The 26,910-nt window shown below is 44.0% G+C and overlaps 1 long non-coding RNA gene across 1 annotated transcript in view; it reads left to right on the plus strand.

The window, feature by feature from the left end:
- LOC105738801 overlaps positions 1-26,910 on the plus strand; it is a 66,534-nt gene that overhangs the window by 16,464 nt on the left and 23,160 nt on the right. Inside the window, exons 3-5 of the long non-coding RNA XR_001114654.2 lie at positions 24,575-24,866; positions 25,055-25,156; positions 25,558-25,980. This is a non-coding gene — a long non-coding RNA (uncharacterized LOC105738801). The remainder of the gene's footprint in view (positions 1-24,574; positions 24,867-25,054; positions 25,157-25,557; positions 25,981-26,910) is intronic.

Consider the following 26,910-nt stretch of genomic DNA (forward strand, 5'->3'; position numbering starts at 1 on the left):
GGAGGGGGCAGACACTGGGTAGGAAAAGTTGCAGATGTCCACCGCAGGCATCCTTCAATGCAGTGTACCGGGAAGCACTGACCCATACTTTCTTCCCTTCACCCCCTTGTGTCTATGTTCTCCCCTAGTGGGGTCTGCAGAGAAGGAGGAGTAGGTGATTGTGGCTGACACAGTCAATTGCCTCCCCCAAGGACCTTTCCCACCTTCTTTTAGCTGGCTAAGTTCAAGAGTTGACCATCTCTGGCCTGCTCTGCCTGATGTGTGCTATGTGCTCGGCTCTGCTGACTCCCAGGGGCCTCCATCACACACCGAGCCAGGCTCATCAGCTGTCTTAATAAGTGGTGTTCAGGGACAGGGTAATGGGACCCAGCCCTTCCTAAGGTGTACCTGGGCTGCGACTCAGAATGGATGTTCAGAACAAAGAGATGCAACTGTGAGTGACCCCAGGCCCCACAGGCCGACTGTCAACCAGGCCTTGGCCCTAGTCCATTGGGCACTCACCCCTTGCAAGATGTGGACCCGCTGATGCCCAACGTGTGAACGAGTACCTGGAGGCCTAACACCCACGCTGCTAGCATGGCCAGAGAAAAGGATCTGCCTGCCTCTTTCCCACCCAGGTGTGGCAGCTCCTGGTGCCAGTTTTCCAGGCGTGTGGCCAGGCCCCGGGTCTCTCCATCACAGCTGTAGCTCTGGCTTCTTCCGGGAAGTGAGGTGGGGTCACTCCCCGTGCAGCTGTTGCTGCCACTGCTTCAATGCTCTGTAAGCCTGCACTGCCGGTTCTCTCCTCCCCTACAATCCGCTGGCAGTCCAGGGAGACAGGGGCACAGGGCTCCTCCCCGGCCCCAGCAAGGGGATATCGCTTGGACTCACCAGATCATGGTAATTCCATTGCCCTTGCCAGCAACTGTGGGTACATGACGATCGTAGCAAGTGGGATTTAATGGAATATCCTCTGGGCACCTCTGGGAGAGTTGTTCCTCCTGAATAAAAAGACACATGGGCCAGGCACGTCACGCCTGTAATTCCAGCACTTTGGGAGGCCGAGGCAGGTGGAACTCTTGAGGTCAGGAGTTCAAGACCAGCCTGACCAACATGGTGAAACCCCATCTCTACTAAAAATACAAAAATTAGCTGGGCATAGTGGCACATGCCTGTAATCCCAGCTACTCAGGAGGCTGAGGCAGGAGAATTGCTTGAACCCAGGAGGTGGAGGTTGCAGTGAGTCAAGATCATGCCATCGTGCTCTAGCCTGGGTGACATAGCAAGACTCTGTCTCCAAAAAAAAAAAAAACTCACAAGGAAGAAAACCCCATCTCTTCTTCAGACTGATGTTTCTGGGTTCGCATGTGATACCTGGAACAGTGGCAGCCTTCAGCCTTTCTGGAATAATGAAGAGACAAGCCCAAGAACAAAGCCAACATGATGAGGATGGCAGGACAGAAAGACAGGGAGAGGCTAATCCTTATTGAAGTCAGTCATTGGCTCGGCTATCCATGGATACTACCTGCAGACTTCCTTTGATGCCTTACTGCCTAAACTACATTCAGGTGGGTTTACTCATACCATAGCCAGAGCATCTCAGTGATACATATATATGCTCATCTATTTCTAAATCTCCGACAAGGGTAAGGAAGCCTTTTAGGTCAGTGGTTCTCAAAGTGTGGTCCCTGGACCAGCAGTATTGACATCACCTGGAAACTTATTAGAAATGCATATTCTTGGGCCCCATCCAGTTCTTGTCAATCTGAAAGGGAATGGGTGCAGCAGCAATCATGCTTTCACAAGCACTCCAGATCATTGTGATGCATGCTATAGTTTGCCAACCTCTGCTTTATATACTACTCTGTTGTCATACTGATATCAGAACTGACCACTGGGAGTGAGGGCACCACTTGTTATTCCATCCAACTTACCTTTTTCTATCATTGCTTCATTTGATTCTGCTATCCCTAAAACAAACAAAAAACAAGAAAAAAAAAGGGAGAGAAAGAGAGAGACAGAAAGTATTTGAAAACCGTTGGCCAAATAAACCTTTTGCTTTGAGTTTCAATCTGCTGACTCTGGGTCATCAGCTGTTTCCAAACAAGACTTTGGATATCTGCAGAAACCTGTAGTTGCTAGAATGTAGTAGACATTTCCAAAATATTTAGAAACACTAATAATCACTGTTATCAATAATGCTCCTTAGGGATCTCCCTTGAGCTATTGGAAGTGAAGTTAGCAAGGAACTTAGAGAGGGGTGCACTATCTAGGGTGAGCAAAGAGAATTTGGAGGGACAGAAGAGCCCTGAGAATAATGTTAGAAAAAAAAGGAATGAAAAACTTGCTGTAAAAAGGAGAAAAGAAGGAAAGAAAGAAAAGAAAAAGAAAATGATTCTCATCAGGGAAGCTGGTGAAGATGGATTTGTTTTCCAGGTCTCAATACATTTAGACAAAGGAGCCCAGAGAGGAGATCCAGGTTTAGGAGTGGTTTGAGCAAGGTGTCCAGGAGGGAAGTCAGGGGCACATCTGGACACCTGGGCAGCCACGGATAACGGAGAGAACAGGTCGTGGGAGTAATGCTGTGCGGGAGGAAGAATGCCTCCACAGGATTGGACTCTGGCGCCACCCCTTACTAACTTTGGTCTTAAGCAGCTTCCCTAGCTTCTCCAAGCCTCAGTTTCCTCAACAGCCAATGGGCTCAGTGATTCTTATCTCACAGCTTGTTGGAAGTTTACATAAATCAATGTACTATGATCTGAACTGCATACCCCCCAAATTCATATGTTGACGTACTAACCACCAATGCGTTGAATTTGGAGATAAGACTCTCAGAAGGTAATTAAGCCTAGATGAGGTCATGGGAGAGGAGCCCCCATGATAGGAGTGGTGGCTTTATAAGAAGATGAGAAAACAGAGAGAGAGAGAGAGAGAGAGAGTTCTTTCTCTTTACCATACAAGGACACCACAAGAAGGCAGCTGTCTGCAAGCCAGGAAGAGGGCCTTCACCAGAACCGGAATCAGCCAGCACCTTAATATTAGACTTCCAGCCTCCAGAACTGTGAGAAAATAAATGGCTGTTGTTTAAACCACCCAGGCTATATATATATATATATTTTTTTTTTTTGAGACAGAGTCTCGCTCTGTCACCCAGGCTGGAGTGCAATGGCGCAATCTTGGCTCACTGCAAGCTCCGCTTCCCGGGTTCATGCCATTCTCTTGCCTCAGCCTCTCCGAGTAGCTGGGACTACAGGCGCCTGCCACCACGCCCGGCTAATTTTTTTGTATTTTTATTAGAGACGGGGTTTCACCCTGGTCTTGATCTCCTGACCTCGTGATCCGCCCGTCTTGGCCTCCCAAAGTGCTGGGATTACAAGCGTGAACCACCGCGCCTGGCCCGTATTTTGTTACGGTAACCTGAGCTGACTAATACACAAGGTATGTTAAGGACCTTGCATAGTGCTTGGCTCATTCTAAATGCTAGATAAATAAATAAGATTCATAACAATGAATACATTAATAAGTAGTAAGTTAGGAAAATGAGATTGCCAAGGTCTTTGAATGGCTAAACTGAGTATGTAATTTTTTATCTGGACCATGGGGAGTTTCTGAGCAGGAAAGAAAAAGAGAAAGCATATGTGTGCATAGCTCTGAGGTCAGTGTGACAATAGGGCATTACATAAGGTGGGATTCAGCAAACGTGCGGGTGCGTCAGGATCACTTCGAGGGCTTGTGAAAATATAGGTTGCTGCCGCCTCTACTTTCTCTTTCAGATTCAGCAGGTCTGGGAAGGGGTTCAAGAATTTGCATTTGAAGTAAGTTCCCGGGAGATGCTGATGCTGCTTGTCTAGGGACCAGACTTTAAAAGAGGGAAGAAGAAAGATAAAGAGAGAAAAAACAGACAGACACATTAGCATGACCTTTGGTCTGGAATGGCAGCAGAAGGCTTGCTCCGCAGACATTCAATCCACACTGTGATGGATGACAGAGAACGGAGGTGGTGCCTGGAGCTGCCAAAAGTAATTGCTTCAAGCATGGCACGCAATCATGGCACTGGTTTTTTGGTTTTGTTTGGCTTTAAGGGTAAACCACTATAATTAGAAAACTTGCAAAATCCTGACTTACAAAGTGAGCACATTTTCAAATCAGAGAAACTTAGTTTTCATGCCTTCTCCAAGTTGTGGATCACCGCTCAGAGATGACTATTTGGGGCCAGTTGCTAAGACTGATACTAGTTGCAAGGTAATATACACAGTGCTGGTAAGGTCAGCTTGATCTGCAGACCCATTAGGATGTTTGGTTGAATGTATGGTGGTAGGAGTGAGATGGTCTGCTTTTTTTTTTTTTTTTCTTCTGACTTTTCTTAGGACCCTGAGGTGAACATATGTGGTTTCTTCCACATAGCGCTTATTTCTTCTTTACATTTGTACCTGCACTCTCCCTTTATCTTTTTTTTGGGAAAATCCTTGTCATTGCATACTTCTTCTTCTTCTTCTTCTTCTTCTTCTTTTTTTTTTTTTTTTTGACAGAGTTTCACTCTGTTGCCCAGGCTGGGGTACAGTGGTGTGATCTCAGCTCAGGCCAACCCCTGCCTCTGGGGTTCGAGTGATTCTCCTGCTTCAGCCTCCTGAGTAGCTGAAATTACAGACACGCATCACCACACCCAGCTAATTTTTGTATTTTTAGTAGAGACGGGGTCTCGCCTTGTTGGCCCTCAAACTCCTGACTCCAGGAGATCTGCCCACCTTGGCCTCCCAAAGTGTTGGGATTATAGGCATGAGCCACCACGCCTGGCACACTGCATACTGCTATATGGTGTCTGTCAGGCTGCTAAACTCCTCAGTCTTCCCGTATGCCACAAGGGTGGGCATGGGATCGAGGTCTGCCCAATCCTAGTGTCTTCTCCCTTCAGCCCCTGTGACTGGGCTAAGGAAGCTTGTGACCGGACCAGCCTATCAGAATCCTTGTCTGGGATTCATCCATAAACCAAAAATAAAATTCTAGGTCCCCCAACCATCTTGATGGACCCCATCTCTTGGCCAAGGCATTCCAAAGTTAACCAGAAAAACTAGTTCAGGCCATGATGGGAAGAGGGAGTGAGACATGCTTCACCATACCTTCCTCCCCTTTTGGAATTCAGGCTCACCTGACCAGGATTAACATCAACTCAACCTTAAGACTGATAGAACAGACCTTTTAAGTCTGATAAGAAACATTTACAATCTATTCTCTCTGCAGCCTGCCACCTGAGGCTTCATCTACATGAAAAACCTTGGTGTCTACAATGCCTTATCACAACCCAGACATTCCTTCCTTTGATTCCAGGTCTTTAGATAATAACTCTTTCAACAAATTGCCAGTCAAAAAGTCTCTGACTCTGCCTATGACCTGTGAGCGCCCCCGCTTCCAGTTGTCCTGCCATTCCAGACCGAACCAATACACATCTTACATGTATTGATTGGTCTTCTTATGTCTCCCTAAAATGTAGAAAACCAAGTTGTAGCTCAACCACCTTGGGCACATGTTCTCAGGATCTCCTGAGGGTTGTGTCACAGGCCATTGGTCACTCATGTTTGGCTAGAATAGATCTCTTCAAATATTTTACAGAGTTTGACTCTTTCTGTTGACACACCTGTGGGTACCAGAAGAGATAAATCACTGTTTCCTTGCATGGCCCTAAGATGTGATGATGTGAGTGAAGCATGCAGTTCACCCAACCCCATAAATTAATGGAGTCTTCTTGTAAGAGGGAATCAGCCCCAACCTACATAGAAAAGAGAAGCTAAGACTGGGCAGGGGAGGGAGAAAGGGGGAAAGGAAGGAAGAAGAGATGGGGAGGGAGGAAGGGACAGTGGAAGAGAGGAAGGCAAGGGGAGGGAGAAGAGATCCTTGTCGTTCGATTCACTAGCATCCCAAGGCTAATACCACATTCAAATTTTCACTCGCATGAGTCAAAAAAAACTTCCCCGTTTTACTTAAGCTTTGAGTTAGTTTCTGGCACTTTTAACTAAAAAGGTCTGAATAATAAAGTTCATCAATCCACTCGTAACGTCTAACTTCTAGAATTCAAGTTGTGCTGGGAAATTGCTAATTCAACACTCAAGTGCCTACATCAGCGTGGGAAGGAGTCCTTTGGAGCTGTCTGAAATTTCAGGGCATTGTCCCCATTGGAAGCTTTGAACGTTACACTTAGAAATGCTAATGAGAAAGAGAGAAAAGAGGGAGAAGAGAAGGCTTAACCAATTTTCAAAAGCCGAAGTCAGTCTTTTTAGGAGAGAAAGAGGAAGGAAAAGGGATGGAAGACACTGGGAGTGTTTTTAGTGGATGAGACAATGGAGGGTCTTCCTTACCAGGTAGTGAGGAATTTTTCCTACAAAAAGGACACAAGTGGCTTTTGTATTTGTAGAGAGGACTAACCCTCCTGGGAGTGAGCTGATCAAGGTGAAGTTATATAACCTATACAGTTGACTAAACTGAATTCATCTCCAGGCCCTCAGCAAGAAGAGTGAGGAAGAGTGCTGACAGGGTGTTGGTTCTGCCCATCCTCACCTGCAAGGGGCACGTGAGAGCTGAAGTAATCAGATTTACTTCCTACCTCCCACAGTGCAAGCACCTCACTGTGCTAGGGGGCATTTGAAGGGATTTTCCAAATGCAACTTTAACCGGACACAATTTTCATCTTTGTAGAAATTTAGAACCTGACTCTCTAAATAAGATGAGACATCACCATCACAGGCCTCATATTACAAGCCTGTACAGAGGGTGTGTGTGTGTGTGTGTGTATGTGTATGTGTGTGTCTCAGAATATATCTGATGGTTATTTGAAGCTCAGTATTAATAAGCTATAAAATAACTGGGTTCTATTCGAAATCAAAATCACTTTTAGATTCCTCTAGTCCTCTGGGCTCTTGTAAATGGTAAGTACATCAAAATGCCTTGTGATGGCCTTCTGGGAAAAAATCCTCTCAGCCCAATTTACCAGGCAACTTTTATCCCATTGAATAAACTCGAGGCTCTAAGGCAGTAACTCTGCCATCAACAACATACATGAAAGCCTGCACTTTGTGGTTGGTCTGTTTTGTGTGAGGTGGGCACTTGCTGTTCTACTTGCCCAGTGGTGCTTTTTAATTGGAATGATTTTTATTTGGTCTGATTTCCTGAAATAGAATACGTCGCCTGCTTTAGAAACCCCAGATAGTCTATCAGCACAGAGAGCAAATTGTCCTAGGGTTCTTGGCTTAGCTGTTTGTGGGGGGAAAGACTGCTGGGCAGGGGGTTGGGGGGGCAGTTGTAGCATATTCAAATCTGATATGGAAACAGTTTGTGTGTGTTTAGGAAGTAACCGCAAATTTGACATGCCACCTCCACCCCAAACCCCAAACTGGTTCCATTCCAATAGGCAATAGTCTCAAAGACTCTCTTAAATGGTTCATTTCTTCCTATTTACAACTCCCACAGTGAGCTGTTTTTTTAAGGGGAAATCAGTTTCTATGAACGTCTAGAGCCCCGAGTGGGTCTTTGCTCTTTATTTGTCCTGCTTTGTTTAAACCAAAGAACACCTCAAGCCAGTAACCAGGTGAGCAGGCGCCTGTGACAGGCATGGTCACCTGAAATGCATTTATGCACAGGGATTGAAGGAGTAATCATATTCTAAATAAGGCTAATCAAGCTTTTTGTGAAAGCGCCAAAACCCACACACAAACGTCACCCTTGGTGTGTTCTCATTTCCATGGAGCAAAAGTGAAGCGGAGAAGGCTTACTGGGAAGCTGCCGCTGGCACATAGAATTAAGCAAATGCTGTCCCATAGGTGTGCACAGCGGACTTCTTTTCAGAGGGAGGATGAGGAGAAGGCGATGTGCTTCTTGCATACTAAGGGACTCAGTGCACTGCTCTAGGTGTGATTTTTCTTTTCTGTCACAATTGAGCCCAGTTTGAATTTCTCCCCTTACTTTCTCGGTTCACTCTTTTTCTTCATGGTAATCTTGCTGCTTAATGACCCTGGCCCCAGGCTTCCAAGGCAACTTGCCAAGAAGATCAAGTTTACTTCTGAAGTCCATGGCTTCTCACTTCCTCTTCCTTCGTCCCTCACCTCTTCTCAGTTTTCTCTGCACACCTTCCACACAACATCTGAAATATTCACTACCTCCAAGTGGCCCCACTTTTGCAACCCATCCAAGCTTGTCATTTGTTTAAAAACTACTACTTATTTGGGTTTTGGCTCTGGGCCAGTCATCAGCAAACATTTTCTGAAAAGGGCTAGATAGTAAATAGTCTCAGCTTGTGAGCCACACTGTCTCTGTTGCAACCCTTCACTCTGTTATATCATGTAAATAGCCATCAGCAATATGTAAATGAACAGGTAGGTGTGTCTGTGTTGCAATAAAACTTCATTTACAAAAAGAGGCAATAGGCTTGATTTGGCCTAGTGGTCAAAGGGAGTGAGTGCATGTGACATACATAGGAAACTCATAAGGCTTTTAAGAATGGTATGTCCCCCAAAACACTGCCAGCTTGACCTGAAAGGGACAGAGAGAACAGAATGAAAGAAGGCTGTCAGATCCCCAAAATTCTACAGACAGGAAACAGGTGGGTGAAACTACAGCTGCAAACAAGTATTACCCTTCATGAAAAAGGAAAGATGACTGTGAGAGCAGACCTTATAGGCTCAGAAGGCAGAGCTGAGAGCCATGCCTTGAAACCTAGTAGAGTTTTTCTGGTTGGATTTAGAAAATATTTGGGACCAGGAACTCTTTTTTTCCTTTCATTCTTCTCTCGTTTCAAATGGGAGTGCTGTTACCCTGGTGGAGTGTGTTTCATTTTGTATTTTGGGAGCAGATAATTTCTTTGCTAGCGTCATAGGTCCACAGATAGAGAGAAATTGTGCCACACACTGGACTATACCCAGAGCTTCACCCATGCCTATATTAGATGATTTATGTGATGAGAAATGAAACTTTTGACCTGATAAGACTTAGATGAGATTTTGAATTCAGGTTGATTGCTGTAAATGGGTTGAGAGTTTTGAAGAATGGGGTCAATGCAGTTGAGATAGACATGAAACTTTGGGAACAGACAGCAGATTTTTGCGGGTTGAACAATGGCCTCCAGGCCAGCACAATGGCTCACACCTGTAATCCCAACACTTTGGTAGGCTGAGGAAAGAGGATCACTCGAGCCCAGGAGTTCAAGACCAGCCTGGGCAATATAGTGAGATACTGTCTCTTTTTAAATTAAATAATGATAATAATAATAATGGCCCTCCAAAAGATGTCCATATCCTAATCCCTGGAACCTGTGAATATATTACTTTCCACTGTAAAAGGAATTCTGCAGATGTGATTATGTTGAGGATCTTGAGATGGGGAGGTTATCCTGGTGGGCCCAATGTAATCAGAAGAGTCCTTGTGAGAGATCAGCAGAAGCATCAGAATCAGAGAGAGAAGATGTAAGGATGGAAGCTGAGGTCAGAGAAAAGAGAAGATGCCACACTTCTGGCTTTGAAGCTGGAAGAAGGGGCCACAAGCCAAGGAATGCAGGCAGTCTCTAGAAGCTGGACAAAGCAAGGAAGCAGATTTTCCCCTAGAGCCTCCAAAAGGAAGATAGGCTGACACCTTGATTTTAGCCCAGTATTTTTATTCCAGAACTATAGGATAATAAATTCACATTGTTTTAAGCCCACTGTGTTTGTGGTCTGTTGCGGGAAGTCAGGGACCCCGAATGGAGGGACTGGCTGAAGCCGTGGCAGAAGAACATAAATTGTGAAGATTTCATGGACATTTATCACTTCCCCAATCAATACTCTTATAATTTTCTATGCCTGTCTTTAATCTCTTAATCCCGTCATCTTCATAAACTGAGGATGTACGTCGCCTCAGGACCCTGTGATAATTGCATTAATTGCACAAATTGTTTGTAAAACGTGTGTTTGAACAATATGAAATCTGGGCATCCTAAAAAAGAACAGGATAACAGTGATTTTCAGGAAACAAGGGAGATAACCATAAGGTCTGACTGCCTGTGGGGCCAGGCAGAACAGAGTCATATTTCCCTTCTTGCAGAAGGTGAATAGGAGAAATATCACTGAATTCTTTTCCCAGCAAGGAATAAACCTGGGAAAGGAATGTATTCCCAGGGGAAGGTCTGTAAAATGGCCACTCTGGGAGTGTCTGTCTTATGCAGTTGAAGATAAGGGATGAAATACGCCCTGGTGTCCTGCAGTGCCCTCAGGCTTGCTAGGATTAGGAAATTCCAGCCTGGCAAATTCTAGTCAGACTGGTTGTCTGCTCTCTAACACTGTTTCCTGTTAACGTGTTTATCAATGACAATGTCTGCCCAGCAGGACATGGAACCTCATCAGTAATTCTAATTTCGCCCTGGCCTTGGGATCTTGCTCTGCCACTTGCCTTGTGATCTTTTATTGCCCTAGGAAACATGTGATCTCTGTGACCCACTCCCTATTCGTACCCCCCTCCCCCTTTGAAGTCCTTAATAAAAACTTGCTGGTTTTGTGGCTCAAGGGGCATCACGGAACTTGCCGACATGTGATGTCACCCCCGGAGGCCCAGCTGTAAAATTTCTCTCTTTTGTACACTTTCTCTTTATTTCTCAGACCAGCCAACACTTAGGGGAAATAGAAAAGAACCTACATTGAAATATTGGGGCTGGTTCTTCCGATAGTGGTCATTTGTTATAGCAGCAAAGGAGACTAATACAGATTTTGCCAACCACTGATCTAAACATAAACTATGTAAGGGGCTTTCATGTATTACCTTCTCCAGTCCTCACAACGCCACATTGAGACAGATATCAACAATATTCCCACTTGCAAGAAAGAAAATGCTGCTTGCAGAGATTGATTGAACAGTGTAGTTTATTGAACCTCAAAGCCCATGTTTCTGTCATGTTGCTCGACTCAGGCAGACTTCCATTTTCCTTATTTCAGAGTGCCTCCACAACCCCCATTAATGTTTACCAGTCCTGGGTCCCAAGCTCTTGCAACTTTTTCCTCTGTTCCTATGCATTTGTTTTTTGTTCACTCAGCCTACAGTTTCTGAGACCTACCAAGTACCAAGCCTTGGCTTAGGTTGCAAGATAGGTATATAAAAAAGATGCTTATTCCAGGCTGGATGGGGTGGCTCACACCTGTAATCCTAGCACTTTCAGAGGCTAAGGCAAGTAGATCACTTGAGCTCAAAAGTTCAAGACCAGTCTGGGGCAACATGGCAAAATCTCATCTCTACAAAAAATATAAAAACTAGCCAGGCAAGGTGGTGCATATATGTAGTCCCAGCTACTCAGGAGGCTGAAGTGGGAAGGACTGCCTGAGCCAGGGAGGTTGAGGTTGCAGTGAGCAGTGATCATGCCACTGCACTCCAACGTGGGTGACAGAGCAAGACCCTGTCTCATATATATGTATAGGCTATATATATAGCCTATCCTGGAAGAATCAACATCCCTCTCTCTGGTATTTGGGGATGGGACCTTTGGGAGATAATTAGATTTAGATGGGGTCATGAGCATAGAACCGTCATCACAGGATTCATGGCTTTACAAGAGGAGAAAGGGTGAGCTTTCTCTCTCTCTCTCTCTGCTGTTTGAAGACACAGCAATAAGGTGTCTGTCTGCAAGCCAGAAAAAGAGCCCTCATCAGAAAAATGAGTCAGTAGGCACCTTGATCCTGAATCTCCCAGCCTCCAGAAATATGAGAAAGAATTGTCTGCTGTTTAAGCTATTCACTCTATGGTATTTTGTTATTGCAGCCTGTGAAGATGGAGACAATCTACAAAGCAAAAAAAAAACCCTAAAAACAGCACTTGGGCTAATAGCTGAAACAGTCTTACACATTTGTAATAAGTGGGCTAAGCAGGAGGCAGGAGAGCATGGATTGGTAGGCTGACTCTTAGATGGCGTCAAGGATCCTCACCTCCTGGTATGTCTGCCCCTGTGATCCTACTGTGTGATGGTGGGTTGGCCAAGCAACTTGCTCTTAACCAATAGAATATAGCAAAGGTGACAACACATCACTTCCATGATTATGTTACATAAAATTGCAATGTCCATATTGCTAATAGTCTCTCTCCTTTGCTAGACTTGATGAAGCAAGTTGCCATGTTGTGAGCTATCCTACAGTGAGGCTCATCTGGCAAGGAACTGAGGGTGACCTCCAGCTGACAGCAAGTAGGGACCTGAGGCTCTGTCTTAAAACCTAAAAACAAGTGGATTCTGCCAACAGCCATGTGAACTGGAAAGTAGCTCTTTCTCCAGTTGAGCATTCAAATGAGACCTCAGTCCTGGCCAAAACCTTGGTTGTAGTTATTCAGAGGACCTCCAAAGTTGTGCCCAGATTCCTTACCTACAGTTACAGTGAGAAAACAATGTATCCTGTTTTAAGCTTCTAAGTTGTGATAATTTGTTATACAGCAATAAATAACTAATGCAAGTTGAGAGCATGGGTTTAGACTCATTGAACAAACATTGTGGTTCAAATTTTGCCTTGACTGCTTCCTCTTGTAATCTTGGGCATGCCACTCAGAGGCTTAGTTTTCTTATGTGCAAAATAAGACAACACCAGAGCCTACCACATAACAAGTATTCAATTATTGCTAGCTGGTATTTTTTAAGTGCTAAGGAATCACAGAAGAGGGAAATTTAATTTTCTCTGAAATCAGAGCAAAATAATTAAAACTAACACTTGTATTGGGCTCTCAAATTTACAAAGGCTCACATAGGAATTACTGAGTTTAATCCTTACTGTGGTGTTTCCTGACTATGGGCAATTTTGTTTCTCAGGGAATATTTGGAGATGTTTTTGGTTGTCACAGCTGGTAGAAGGTGCTACTGGCATCTAGTAGCTGAAGAATAGAGATGCTGATAAACATCTTGCAATGCACAGATAAACATCTTGCAATGCACAGGGTACTCTCCCTACACACACACACACACACACAATTATCTAACCAGAATGTTGATAGTGCTGAGGTTGAGAAACCCTGCCTTAGTAATCTTGTGAGGGAGGGTGTGCTTATCATCCATGACTCCTAGATGAGAAAACTGAAGCTAAGAAAGGTTGAATTACAGAATGTTGGGGTGGGCGGTCAAGTAGGTGGTATGTGGCAGGGCTGTAGCAGGCTTTGCCACCAGGGCCCAAATACATTGCTTTTTCTTCACTCCAACTTGACCTACTAAGCCTGTCTGGAGGCCCACTGATATCAGCCCAGAGACAATGAACAGAATGTATCAGCCTACAGGAGTAATGGTGAAGGCTTAAGGCATTGGGCCTGGTCGGGACAGAATTTGTTCGGGAGCAGATAGATTCAATTCTACTTGGTAGGAGGGTGAGATTAGAGTGGAGGGGCCTATTCCATCAGAATCCAGAGACATTCTTGCCTATGTAAAAACTCTGTATTCTTGTATAGAGATATCTTGATATTCTTTTCCAACTCTTGAGATTTTGAGCTAACAAAGACATTCATTCAACCAACATTTTTGATCGTTGTTTCTGCTTAGACATCATTAAGACCTTCCATGGAGCTGGCATTTTACAGTTCCAATTGTTCCCCAATGGTAACCCATTTAAACCTCTCAGTAGATAGTTGTGTTCCCATTTGACAGGTGAGGAAACCAAGCCTTGGAGAGGAATGCAATTATATATCAAAGGGCACACAGTTTTCAAAGGGGCTGGGTTCCAAACCCTGGCTTTTAACATCAAGTCCACATTAACTTCCACGCTAGCACTGAGCTCCCTATAACGGAGTTTGGGATATTTGCAGGAAGGGGGCATAAAGCATTTCCTATTTTCAAGGAATCTGCTATTTAAAGGAGGAAACAATTGTAGTAGGTGAGTAAAATTAAAAGGAGAGTGAAAACACATACTTAAAATGGTTTCCAACAACACACTCCTGGGAGCACAGGGAAAAAAACAAAGAAATGGTTCTCGGGTCTGGGGCTGGGGGAAAGGAGCTGGAAAGTCTTCAGGGAAGGGGTGACACTTGAGCTGAGGCTTAAATTGCAGGCAGAACAAAAAGCCAATGCCCTAAATCAAACAATGGATTCACTTGTTAAAAGTGATTTCTGCCTCCAGATGCTAAAAGAAAAAAATGTCTAATTCCACTCTAACCAGTCCTCAGCGACAGAGCCTTAGGATTTCACACATATTCTTATTATTGCTCCTTTTTCTCCTTGCATGATTTGACAGCCAGGCAGCCTGAGTTCCATGCGCTTCTGATCAGGGCTGAAGATCTGCTGCTTGTCTTGTGATTTATTTTGCGGTATGATTATACTAAGTTTATGAGACAAGAATCTTACCACCACTATCAGCACTTTTGTTTTTCCATTTTCATTCATTTTTACAAAATAATAATAGCAATGAGCTCCTAAAATAGTCAGATAATCACACAAACCAACACTCTCCTAGGCAGACAACAACAGCAATGTGAAAAATGGAACCCTTAGCCAACAGACCACACACTCGGATGCCATCGTTTAAAGCACCGATTCAACAGTTGAAAAACAGAAACCCACTTTCTACATGTGAAGGTTGATTCGGGCCTCTCAAGGCAGAAAGCATAACTGTACAGGTGACATAATATATTCATTTATTAATTCACTTAATAAATATCTACTAAAGACCTATTCATTGCCAGACACTGTTTCAGGAAATGGGATATAGCCATGAAATTGACATATAAGGTCCCCATCCTCATGGAACCTCCAGACTAGATGGGGAGATGGACAATATATAAGTAAGCACATCAAGAAGAAAGGTAAGTCAGGCTGGGTGTGGCGGCTCACGCCTGTAATCCCAGCACTTTGGGAGGCCAAGATGGGTGGATCACTTGAAGCCAGGAGTTCGAGACCAGCATGGCCAACATGGTGAAACCCCTTCCTCTACCAAAAATACAAAACATTAGCCTGTAATCTCAGCTACTTGGTAGGCTGAGGCCTGAGAATTGCTTGAACCCAGGAGGCAGAGGTTGCAGTGAGCCAAGATCATGCCACTGCACTCCACCCTGGGTGGCAGAGTGAGACTCTGTCTCAATAATAATAATAAGGTAAGTTAAAATTGTGATAAATACTAAATAGGGTCACCAGATCAAATACAGCTGCAGTCCCCAAAGTTTTTGACACCAGGGAGCAGTTTTGTGGAAGACAATTTTTCCACAGACCAAGGGTTGGGGCCCACCTGGATGGTTTTGGGATCATTCAAGTGCATTACACTTACTGTGCACTTTATTTATATTACTATTATACATTCTACAACTCACCATAATGCACAATCAGTGGGAGCCCTAAGTTTGTTTTCCTGCAACTAGACAGTCCCATCTGAGGTGATGGGAGACAGTGACAGATCATCAGGCATTAGATTCTCATAAGGAGCCAGCAACCTAGATCCCTCACATACACAGTTCTCAATAGAGTTTGTGCTTCTATGAGAATTTAATGCTGCTGCTGATCTGACAGGAGGCGGAGCTCAGGCAGTAATGTGAGCCATGGGGAGTGGCTGTAAACACAGATGGAACTTTGCTCACTCACCTGCTGTTCACCTCCTGCTGTGAGGCCCAGTTCCTTACTGGGAGTTGGGAACCCCTGAAATACAGGATGTCCAGTTAAATCTGAATTTCAAATAAACATCAAATTTTTTTAGTATATGTACATCCCAAGTATTGCATCCTAGCTGCAATATTGTATTTTTACTAGCTAACTCAGGCAACCTGAGCACTAAGAAAATAAATGGAGTAACTGGAGTGTTGTATCATGCAGGGCTCCACCACAGAAAAAGAACTAGTAGAATATATTAAGAGATTTATTGCAGAGAATTGTCTCAAGCAGGTATAGGGGTGGCTAGGCCAGTCTAAAATCTGTAGAACTGGCTATCAGGAAGGATGGGCTGGAAATCTTGAGCACAACTGAATCTGCTGTTGAAAGACAGAATTTCATCTTCCTCAGAGAAACTTCAACTCTATTTTTAAGACCTTGCAACTGATTGGGTCAGGTCCACCCAGACTATGGAGAATAATTTTCCTTACTGAAAGATTATGGACTTTAATGACACCCATAAAATACCTTCCCAGCAACACCTAGACTAGTGCTCCAGTGAATAACTGGGAGCTATAGCCTAGCCATGCTGACACATACAACTAACTGTCACAGATGGGAAAGGGAGGGGTGCCCATACAGGGAAGGCTTCTCTAAGAAGTGGGGGCATTTGAATTGATATGTGAACATTGAAACACTGAGCATTAAACTGCCATTCTAAGAGCCACGAGATGAGAATATTCCAGATGGAAAGAAAAGCAGATGGAAAGGATCTCAGATGGGAAAGAATCTGTCTTATTTTAGGGAGAAAAGGAATGTCAGTGTGTCTGGAGTGGAGTGATCAAGGGGCACAGTGGTACCTGATTGAGTGGGAGAGGAGGACAGAAGCTGGGCTGTGCACAGTGATGTACAAAACTTTATAGAGCTCCAGGTTACTACTTATTACTACTTATAAAAAGATGGTGATGGATAGAGAAAGTAGAGCAGGTCTTTGAAGAAGCTTCTATCTGAGTATTTCTGGGTATCAAATTGGTATAAAGGTGTCTATTTGCTTGCTCAAAAAAAGTGCTTAAGGCATGGAACTTAAGGAAGCCTGAACATCACCAAATTGAAATCATCCAGGACTCCATAAAGTCAGACCATCCCTTATTATTAGGTTGGTGTAAAAGTAATTGTTGTTTTTGCCATTGAAAGTAATGGCCAAAAAATTATTGTTTCAGAAGAGCAATCTTCTCAAGAGCTGAAGAATAAGCTTAATAGCTGGGGAACCTCCATGGGAAGTCTCCAATCTAGAGGTTTTCCTTAACCGGTCTTTGCATTCCAGGGCCTTTTGAAGGCTAGAGTTGTCAGATGGCAAACCAATTGTTTACATGAAGCCACTGAATATGAGTCAACACTTTCTGTGTCTTGGAGACTTACAACTTGCTTAAGGAAAGATTGCAACAATTTTCCTTAAACAAACAACAAATCAGTTTTACATATTGATATTGAATTGTAGTTCCACAGACTGCTTTGTCTCCTGGGTGTTGTAAATATGTTTGCGAACCCTCAGTATTGGTGATGTGCAGAAAACATTGTTACCTAGGCCAGCTGGAAATTCCTGATATCAATAACTTTTCAGAATTTGCCTGTTGCCTCCAACTTAAACCAGGATTCCTCCAAACCAGATAAAAGAAATTCAGGAAAATCACTTATTTTCTCTCAACCTAGGTTTCCCTATCTATTAGGGGAAAAAAATGAAGATTTTTCAACCCTCGGAGTTATCTTTTGACCTAGAAATTCTGGTTCCATGAGAATTCTGTAGATAATACTGTATATTATCCCCAGCATTTTGCTTCAATTCAGTAGACAGTAGAGGCAAGAAATGTTGATCCCTGTTATATGTCATGTGCTAGAGCAATTTTGCTTCCTAAAATCTTCATGTTGGATTTTTCCTGTTCTATCTCCCCACCCCCACTAATAATCAAATAATTATCTATTGTAGCACAAAAAATTACCCCTAAAATTTAGTGGCTGAACACGAAAAAAATATTTACTATCTCCACAATTTCTGTGAATCAGGAATTTGAGACAAAGCTGGGCTCTGGCTTAGGGTCTCTCATGTAGTTGCAGTCAAGATGCCAGCTGGGTCTATGGTCACCTGAAGGTTTGACTGGGGCAGGAGGAGCACATGGCTGTTGGCAGAAGCCCTCAATTTCTCACCATATGGCCTCTCCATATACTGTTTGGTGTATCCTCGTGACGTGGCACCTGGCTTTTCCCAGAATGAGTGACCTAAGAAAGAAGGAAGCTTAAGTGTGTGTAATGATCTAGTCTTGGAAGTCATACATGATCAGTCCCATTATATCTATTGGTTAGAAGTGAATCACTAAGTCCAGCCCCACACTCAAGTCGGGGATGGAAATTAGGAGGACTGCCAAACACTTTTGGATGTATTTTAAACCACCAAATTTCTGTCTTTTGTGTGCGCCAGAGAAACTTCACTCCCTAAGATCCTGATGACATTGTTCTTCCAACTCTATCTTCCCAACCTCACCCCTACTAGTTAAATAGTATTTAGTGTATAATTTTTCTCTCCTTCTGTCTTGTATAATTTATTCTGAGCACGAAGTGGCCTTGCTTAAGTAAGCCTGAACATCAGAAATACTCCTCTTTTGCTGCTTTCAGGTTTTTAACTCCCTTGGTAGTAATTGGCAAATCTTCCCTTCCCCACCTGTTAGGTAGTCCATTGCATGAGGAAGGGGGAAAGTGGAGGTTAAAGTAAGAGATATTTTTTTCTTTAGCCCCTTGATATCATTTGGCTGTGTCCCCACCCAAATATCATCTTAATTCCAACGTGTTATGGGAGATGCCCAGTGGGAGGTAATTGAATCATGGGGGCAGGTCTTTCCTGTGCTGTTCTTGTGATAGTGAATAAGTCTCATGAGATCTGATGGTTTTTAAAAAGGAGAGTTTTCCTCCACAAGCTCTCTTTACCTGCTGCCATCTCTTCCTTGCCTTCTGCCATGATTTTAAGGCCTCCCCAGCCATGTGGAACTGTGAGTCCAATTAAACCTCTTTCTTTTGTAAATTGCCCAGTCTCAGGTATGTCTTTATGAGCAACGTGAGAACTGACTAATACACCCCTTTAGACAGATGAACCACTTTATGCACCATTGCATGCAGTGATAAATTGTGCAGAAATATTCCAGGGCCAGGATGGCCAGAGGATGGCCTTCTCAAATATCAGCCAGCATATGTGATCAGAGGGATTCTGACACACAGAAAGACATCCAGGGATGCATGCACACAGAGAAAAGATCATGTAAGGACACAGTGAGAAGGTGGCCATCTGCAAGCCAAGGAGAGAGGCCCCAAGAAATCATATTTGCTGACACCTTGATCTTGGACTTCCAGCTTCCAGACTATGAGAAAATAAATTTCTGTTGTTTAAGTCACCCGGTCTGTAGTATTTTTTTACGGAAGCCCTAGCAAGCTAATATAGCTGTCAATGTAAACTCTCAAAAGTAAATCAGATGATGTCACTCCTGTTTAAAAATCCTTGAAGGGCTTCTCACCGCACTTATAGTAAAATCTGCACTCCTTAATGTGGGCTGCGTCACCCAGTCACTGCTTATCTTTTCAACTCATCTACTACTAAGCTTCTCCAGCCCACAGTGCTGCAGTCACAGTGGCCTTTCAACAAACTGTCCTGCAGTCATGCCATGTTCTTTTCTTCCTCATGGCCTTGGCATTTGTTGTTCTTTCTGCCTAGAGGCCCTACCTAGTGCTTTTTACCTAGTTGGTACTTAAATCATTCTTCACGATATATTAATAGTTTCAAAATCATCTCCTCAGAGAGATCCTCCAGACCACCTGTGGAATCTGTTCCTCTCTCCATGAATCTAGGCTGGCCTCAGTGACTCGTTTGAACAGTCACATGCAGCAAAAGTAAACTATGGAGACTTTCAAGTATAGATTATATGAAGCTTTGCAGCTTCCATCTTGCCTCTTGGAATACTAACTCTTAGAACCCAACAATCACACTGTAAAGAAGCTCAAGCAGCCACATGGAAAGTACTAAAACCCATGGGTGTCAGGCAGTCCAGGCTGAGTTCTCAGCTCACAACCAGCACCAACTTGCCAGCCACGTGAATGAGCCAGCCCTAGCTGAGCCTCCCCAGCTGACACTCCATGGAGCAGAGATGTTTGTTTTGACCATTAAGTTTTGAAGTGATCTGTTACACAGTAATAGATCATAAGAACACCACTTTATATAACATACGAACCTGACTGATTAACATCTACTGCACCATTGTTTTATTCCCTTCATAGCACCTGCCACAATCTGAAATTACCACATTTGTTTAACTTCCTCATTTCCTATTTCCCACCACCACTAGAATATAAACTCTATGAAGGCAGGCAACCTGGCTTTGTTATTCATCACTAAATCCATAATAGAGTAGATGCTCAATAAAGACTGACTGAATGAATAAATGAAGGAGTGAAAAAGTGAATTAATGAGCTCGCTTCAAGCCCTTGATTCAGAATGATAAGGGAAGGGGCCTCTTCTGCCTAGTTCAATCAATACAGTTGACAAAATATTGAATCAATGATGTCCTGAGCCTCCTTGATTTGCACTGGGCTCTTCATTCTTCTGCAGTGAACACTCTTTTCCCTATAGTCACATTCACTTGGCTTGGAATTTGAGATCCATCCAGTGAGGAACAGTTCACTCCAATAAAAGAATCTTGTTTCTGAAGAGCTATGAATGAACAAAGGCCTGGAGCTCTGTGGCACTGTGGAAAACCAATGAACCTGCTGCCTCATTCTCTTTTAAAGGGATGTGCCATGTTTGCATTTTCATCAGAACTTCAATTTTACCCTCTCTATCTCTTACCCTTTCCCTCTTTTCTCCCTCTCTCTTTTCCTTTGAATGCACAGAATACTAAAAAGATTAAAAGGCCTTGGAGTGTATGGAATGTACCCACAGGGTGATATTAATATCAACATTCTAGAAAGAAAACAGACCCAAATGCAGACCCACCTAGATTGACTTTGGCAAAATGAAGTGCCAACCTTTGAAACTATCAAATCCTCCCCTCCTGTAGGATTTCTCCACCACCGACAGGACACATATTTCTCCTATCCTTGCCCTGCAATATCCCTTCTAAAACTAGATAGATAGATAGATAGATAGATAGATAGATAGATAGATAGATCGATAGATAATAGATAGATAGATAGATAGATAGATAGATAGATAGATAGATAGATAATAGATAGATAGAGATGGTTTGGCTGTGTCCCCACCCAAGTCTCATCTTAAATTCTCACGTGTTGTGGGAGGGACCTGGTGGGAGGGAATTGAATCATGGAGGCAAGACTTTCCCATGCTGTTCTCATGATGGTGAAAAGTCTCACAAGGTCTGATGGTTTTAAAAAGAGGCGTTCCCCTACACAAGCTCTCTCATTTTTTGCCAGCTGCCATCCACATAAGTTGTGACTTGTTCCTCCTTGCCTTCCACCATGATTGTGAGGCTTCCCCAGCCACATGGAACTGTAATTCCAATTAAATCTTTTTCTCTTGTAAATTTCTCAGCCTTGGGTATGTCTTTATCAGCTGCATGAAAACGTACTAATACAGTAAATTGGTACCAGTAGAGTGGGGCACTGCTGAAAAGATACCTGAAAATGTGGAAGCAACTTTGGAACTGGGTAACAAGCAAAGGTTGGAACAGTTTGGAGGGCTCAGTAGAAGATAGGAAAATGTGGTAAAGTTTGGAACTTGCTAGAGACTTGTTGAAAGGCTTTGACCAAAATGTTGACATGATATGGCCAATGAAATCCAGGCTGAGGTAGTCTCAGATGGAGATGAGGAATTTGTTGGGAACTGGAGCAAAGGTGACTCTTGTTATATTTTAGCAAAGAGACTGGCAGCATTTTGTCCCTGACTTAGAGATTTGTGAAACTTTGATCTTGAGAGAGATGATTTAGGGTATCCGGCAAAAGAAATTTCTAAGCAGAAAAGCATTCAAGATGTGACTTGGGTGCTGTTAAAGGCATTCAGTTTTATAAGGGAAGCAGAGCATAAAAGTTCAAAAAATTTGCAGCCTGACAATGGGATAAAAAAGAAAATCCCATTTTCTGAGAAGAAATTCAAGTTGGCTGCCTAAATTTGTATAAATAACAAGGAGTGAAATGTTAATCACCCAGCAGTGGGGAAAATGTCTCCAGGGCATGTCAGAGGTCTTCACAGCAGCCCCTCCCATCACAGGCCCTGAGACCTAGGAGGAAAAAGTGGTTTCATGGGCATGCTGTGTGCAGCCTAAGGACTTGGTACCCTGCATCCCAGCCATTCCAGCTGTGGCTGACAGGGGCCAACGCAGAGCTCAGGCCATGGCTTCAGATGGTCCAAGCCCCAAGCCTTGGCAGCTTCCACACACTGTTGAGGCAGTGAGTACACAGAAGTCAAAAGTTGAGATTTGGGAACCTCTGCCTAGATTTCAGACGATGTATGGAAATGCCTGGATCCCCAGGCAGAAGTTTGCTCCAGGGGTGGGGTCCTCATGGAGAACCTCTGCTAGGGCAGTACAGAAGGGAAATGTGGGGTCAGAGCCCCCACACAGAGTCCCCACTGGGGCACTGCCTAGTGAAGTTATGAGAAGAGGACCACTGTCCTCCAGACCCCAGAATGGTAGATCCACTGACAGCTTGTACCGTGTGCCTGGAAAAGCCACAGAAACTCAACACCAGCCCATGAAGGCAGCTGGGAGGGAAGCTGTGCCCTGCAAAGCCACAGGAGTGGAGCTCCCCAAGACCATGGGAACCCACCTCTTGCATCAGCATGACCTGGCTGTGAGACATGGAGTCAAAGGAGATCATTTTAAAGCTTTAAGATTTGACTGCCCTGCTGGATTCTGGACTTGCATGGGACCTGTAGCCCCTTTGTTTTGGCCAATTTCTTCCATTTGGAATGGCTGTATTTACCCAATGCCTGTACCCCCATTGTATCTTGGAAGTAACTAATTTGCTTTTGATTTACAGGCTCTTTGGTGGAAGGGACTTGTCTTGTCTCAGATGAGACTTTGGACTGTGGACTTTTGAGTTAATGCTGAAATGAGTTAAGACTTTGAGGGACTGTTGGGAAGGCATGATTGGTTTTGAAATGTGAGGACATGAGATTTGGGAGGAGTCAGAGGCAGAATGATATGGTTTGGCTGTGTCCCCACCCAAATCTCATCTTGAATTCCCATGTGTTGTGAGAGGGACCTGGTGGGAGGGAATTGAGTCATGGAGTCAAGTCTTTCCTGTGCTGTTATCGTGATATGGAATAAGTCTGACAAGATCTGATGGTTTTAAAAAGAGGCATTCCCCTGCACAAGCTCTCTCATTTTTTGCCAGCCACCATCCATGTAAGATGTGACTTGCTCCTCCTTGCCTTCCGTCATGATTATGAGGTTTCCGCAGCCATGTGGAACTTTAATTCCAATTAAAACTCTTCCTTTTATAGGTTGCTCAGCCTTGGGTATGTCTTCATCAGCAACGTGATAATATAGATAGAGAGATATAGATAGAGACATATAGATAGATAGATAGATAGATAGATAGATAGATAGATAGATAGAGTACATAGATAGATACATAGATAGGTGTAGACAGATAATAGAGATTTCTTCCACCCTCCTTCACCCAGGATAGATTCCTTTCCCCAAAAGTCATTTCTGCCCCCAAAACAGAGACACCCAGAAACTGCTTGATGCTGGTGTTTTTGAGTTGGATTGTGTGTCTGCCCAGCCAGTCTTGACTGGTCAAGTTGGAACACATGGGACAGGAGAGGGACAGGATCCTCACATTCACATAGAGCCTGACTTCACTGCTATGCCTACCAGACAGCCAATAGAAACCAAGAGAGAGGGATTTGGAGCCATGCCTTTCCAGGGATCTATCCAAAGGCATTTGTAGGTCAGGTTCTGGAACAAGTTGCCATCTAGGTCAATCGCCTGTGACTCAGCTCATTCCAACATTTTAATATGAGTGATACCTGGTTAAAAATGAACACCAGAAATGACTGAAAGGAATTCAAGAGCTAGGTGTCAAAGGGCAAGAGCTAGCTTATTCCCTCTTGACCTGGTTATGGCAAGAGGTTTATTAATCTAGTCTGCCATGGCAGACATTGTTCGGACCCTCCTGTACCCCTCATTCTTACCACTTTTATGCATACAGGCCTGACTTCCAAGTGCTGGCATCTTTGTTTCTTTGCCTGGGAGTTTCTCTTCCTGATGGAACCCCCTGAGAGCAGCCCTCAACCAATTACTAATAGGAGTTGGTGTATAAATACCCTAGCCCCCTCAGCCTTGGAGCAGGACATCTCAGAGGCACATTTCTACACTGACTCCTAGAGTTTCTTCAGGGGGACTAAGCTCTAGTCACCCACAGGAGTATCTAGCTTGAAAACATACCGTTTATTAACTTTTATCCCTTCCTTCTCTTCACCTTGACCTGCCTCCTAATGTCCCCTTCCTTCCCAAATCTCAAACTGTCTCCACTCTAATCCTTGTCTTAGAGACCATTTCTGGAGGAACCCAAACTAAGACAGCTAGGCATATTCACAAGCATTCCTCCAATTCCTCCTATATAGCAAAGGCTGTGGCCCATACCTTAGGTGCTTTAAAACCTAGCTGGCAATACCAGTTTATCCAGCCAAGACAATACAAGACTCTATGTGTTAGGAGCCCTGTCAGAGAGCCCCTGTGCCATATACAGAGAGAAAGAGCAATGACAGCAAAGTTGTCCAGCCAACTGCTCAGCTGGAGCCCCGTGGCAGGGTCTTCACCTGGGTCTTTATCTATGTGCACCCAAAATCTCTCTGGAAGAGATGCAACTCTCTAAGCTGACCCAGCATGGAGATATCGTTTTAAAAAGCCACATTAAAGACTCACATTAACCATGCCCCCAAGAGTCTGGGATATAAATCAGAATGCGAATTGTGAACTTACAGTAAGTGAATTTATGCCAGCTGCCAGGCAGGCTCAGGGATACTAATTTAGCCTTAGCAGCATTTCTCCTCCCCGACAGGAAAGTGCCTGGTTGAAGCTAGCTTGCAATCCCAAAGTCAGAAGGTTGCCTGGGAAGCCATGAAACAAAGCCAAATCAAGGCAAAGCAGACACATGGAGATTTTGAGACTGAGAAGAGGGAAACTGAGGACATTCATGTGAGATGGTTTCAAGTTTCCCTTAGAAGGAAAAGTTATCTTCAGAAGGTTAGGTTGGTGAGGTGAGAGTTCAAAAACAACAAAGTACATAGCTACCATTGTGAGGAAGACCATGGAAAATGGACAAATCAGAATGAAAGACTCTCTGAACAAGAGTAAGTAGCCGCACTGATATGGCTTGATGGTGTCCCCACCCAAATCTCATCTTGAATTGTAGCTCCCACAATTCCCACGTGGTGTGGGAGGAACCTGGTCAGAGGCAATTGAGTCATGGGCGTGGGTCTTTCTCATGCTGTTCTCATGATAGTAAATAAGTTTCATGAGATCTGATGGTTTTATAAAGGGGAGTTTCCCTGCACAAGCCCCCTCCTGCCTGCTGCCATGTGAGACGTGCGTTTTGCCTTCCACCATGACTGTGAGGCCTCTTCCCCAGCCACGTGGAACTGTGAGTCCATGAAACCTCTTTTTCTTTATAAATTACCCAGTGTGGGGTATATCTTTATCAGCAGCGTGAAAACAGACTGATACACCCACCTTTGCCACCACCCACGTTAAAACAACTTTAACTTCAACCTAGTCAAAGTATATGGGCTTTCCAGTCAGGCAGATTCACAGTTTCATTCTTACTCCACCAGAAATTAGCTGTGCGTGGATGTTAGTCTCTGGGCTTCATTTCTAAAATGTATGTAATAATGCATCAGGTTCTAAAACCTGGTGAGAATTCTGAGAAATTACGCATGCAAAGTGCTGAGCATGGGGCCTGGCTCATAGCAAGGATCAAATAAGTGGTAGACAAGTTGTCATTTTCACTTGTGGTTGATAATTTCCACTTTTGCCTTTCTGTAGCCCAGAGACAGAAGCAGATAATGTAAGTGTCATCTACATCTGGCAAAAGCCAAGGTTTGGAAAATGGACAAAGGAATCCAGGCAAAAAGGAGGCCAAGGTTGAAGTGAATGACCAGGTGCACCAGTTCAAATGCAATCAGGAGGGACAGGGGGAAGAGAGAGAAGCCTAGAGCAGCCCTTCTCAAACTGACTATTGAAGTCACCTGGAGATCTTGGTGAAATGCAAACTATGAGGCAGTAGGTCCTGGCGGGAACTTGAAATTCTGCATTTTGACCAAGCTCCAAGGTGAATGTCCAGTGCTGTTGTCCTTGGCCCACAGGGGGAGGAGCAGGGATCTAAGACTTGGAGAGCAAATGTCAAGCTCAGAAGAAAGACTGGAAGTTTGGGGACAAAACCCAAATATGGCTAAAGAAAGCCTGTAGGTATGCTTTGAGTTGTATTTTCCATCGCATCTGAAGCTGTGCTGGCCAACATGGTTGTCACTGGCCCTGTGTGGCTATGGGCTAGCCCTAATGGACATGGTCTCTAACATGTAAAATACACACTGGATTTTCAATACTTGGTAGCAACAAAATAATGTAAAATATCTCAATACTTTAAAAACATTATTACATGTTGAAATAATATTTTAGATATATTGGGCTAAATAAAATATACCCGTATTATTGAAATTAACATCACCTGTTTCTTTTTACCTTTTCTTTTCTTTTTTTCTTTTTTATTTGAGACGAAGTTTTTGCTCTTGTTGCCCGGGCCAGAAAGCAATGGCACGATCTCGGCTCACTGCAACCTCCACCTCCCAGGTTCAAGCAATTACTGCCTCAGCCTCCCGAGTAGCTGGGATTACAGGCGACTGCCACGACGCCCGGCTAATTTTTTGTATATTTAGTAGAGACGCGGTTTCACCACGTGGACCAGGCTGGTCTTCAACTTCTGACCTCAGGTGATCCACCCGCCTTGGCCTCCCAAAGTGCTTGGATTACAGGTGTGAGCCACCGCTCCTGGCCTACCTTTTCTTTTTAATATAGCTACTAAAAAAATTAAAATTACATTTGCGGCTTATGTTAAATTGAACAGCACTAGTCTAGAAAGGGTTTCTTTCTCTCGCCTTCTCTGAGCTTCTGCCCAAAACCCCACTCTGAGCAATTCCTGTAGTGTCCCAGGGAAAACTCTAGACTAGAGAGGTTTATTGCTCTGAAGGGGAGACAGGCAGGCCTGCGCGAGGGAGCTGTTTGGGAGGAACAAGGTAGAAACATGCCAAGTCATTCTCTGCAACAGCAGAGCCATAGCCATCGGGCCGGCTGGGAGGCCTGGATCCTGGAGATGCCAGCCTGCCATGCTCCAGTGCCTTC

Source organism: Nomascus leucogenys, chromosome 21 (assembly GCF_006542625.1).
Source record: "Nomascus leucogenys isolate Asia chromosome 21, Asia_NLE_v1, whole genome shotgun sequence".
NCBI lineage: Eukaryota > Metazoa > Chordata > Mammalia > Primates > Hylobatidae > Nomascus > Nomascus leucogenys.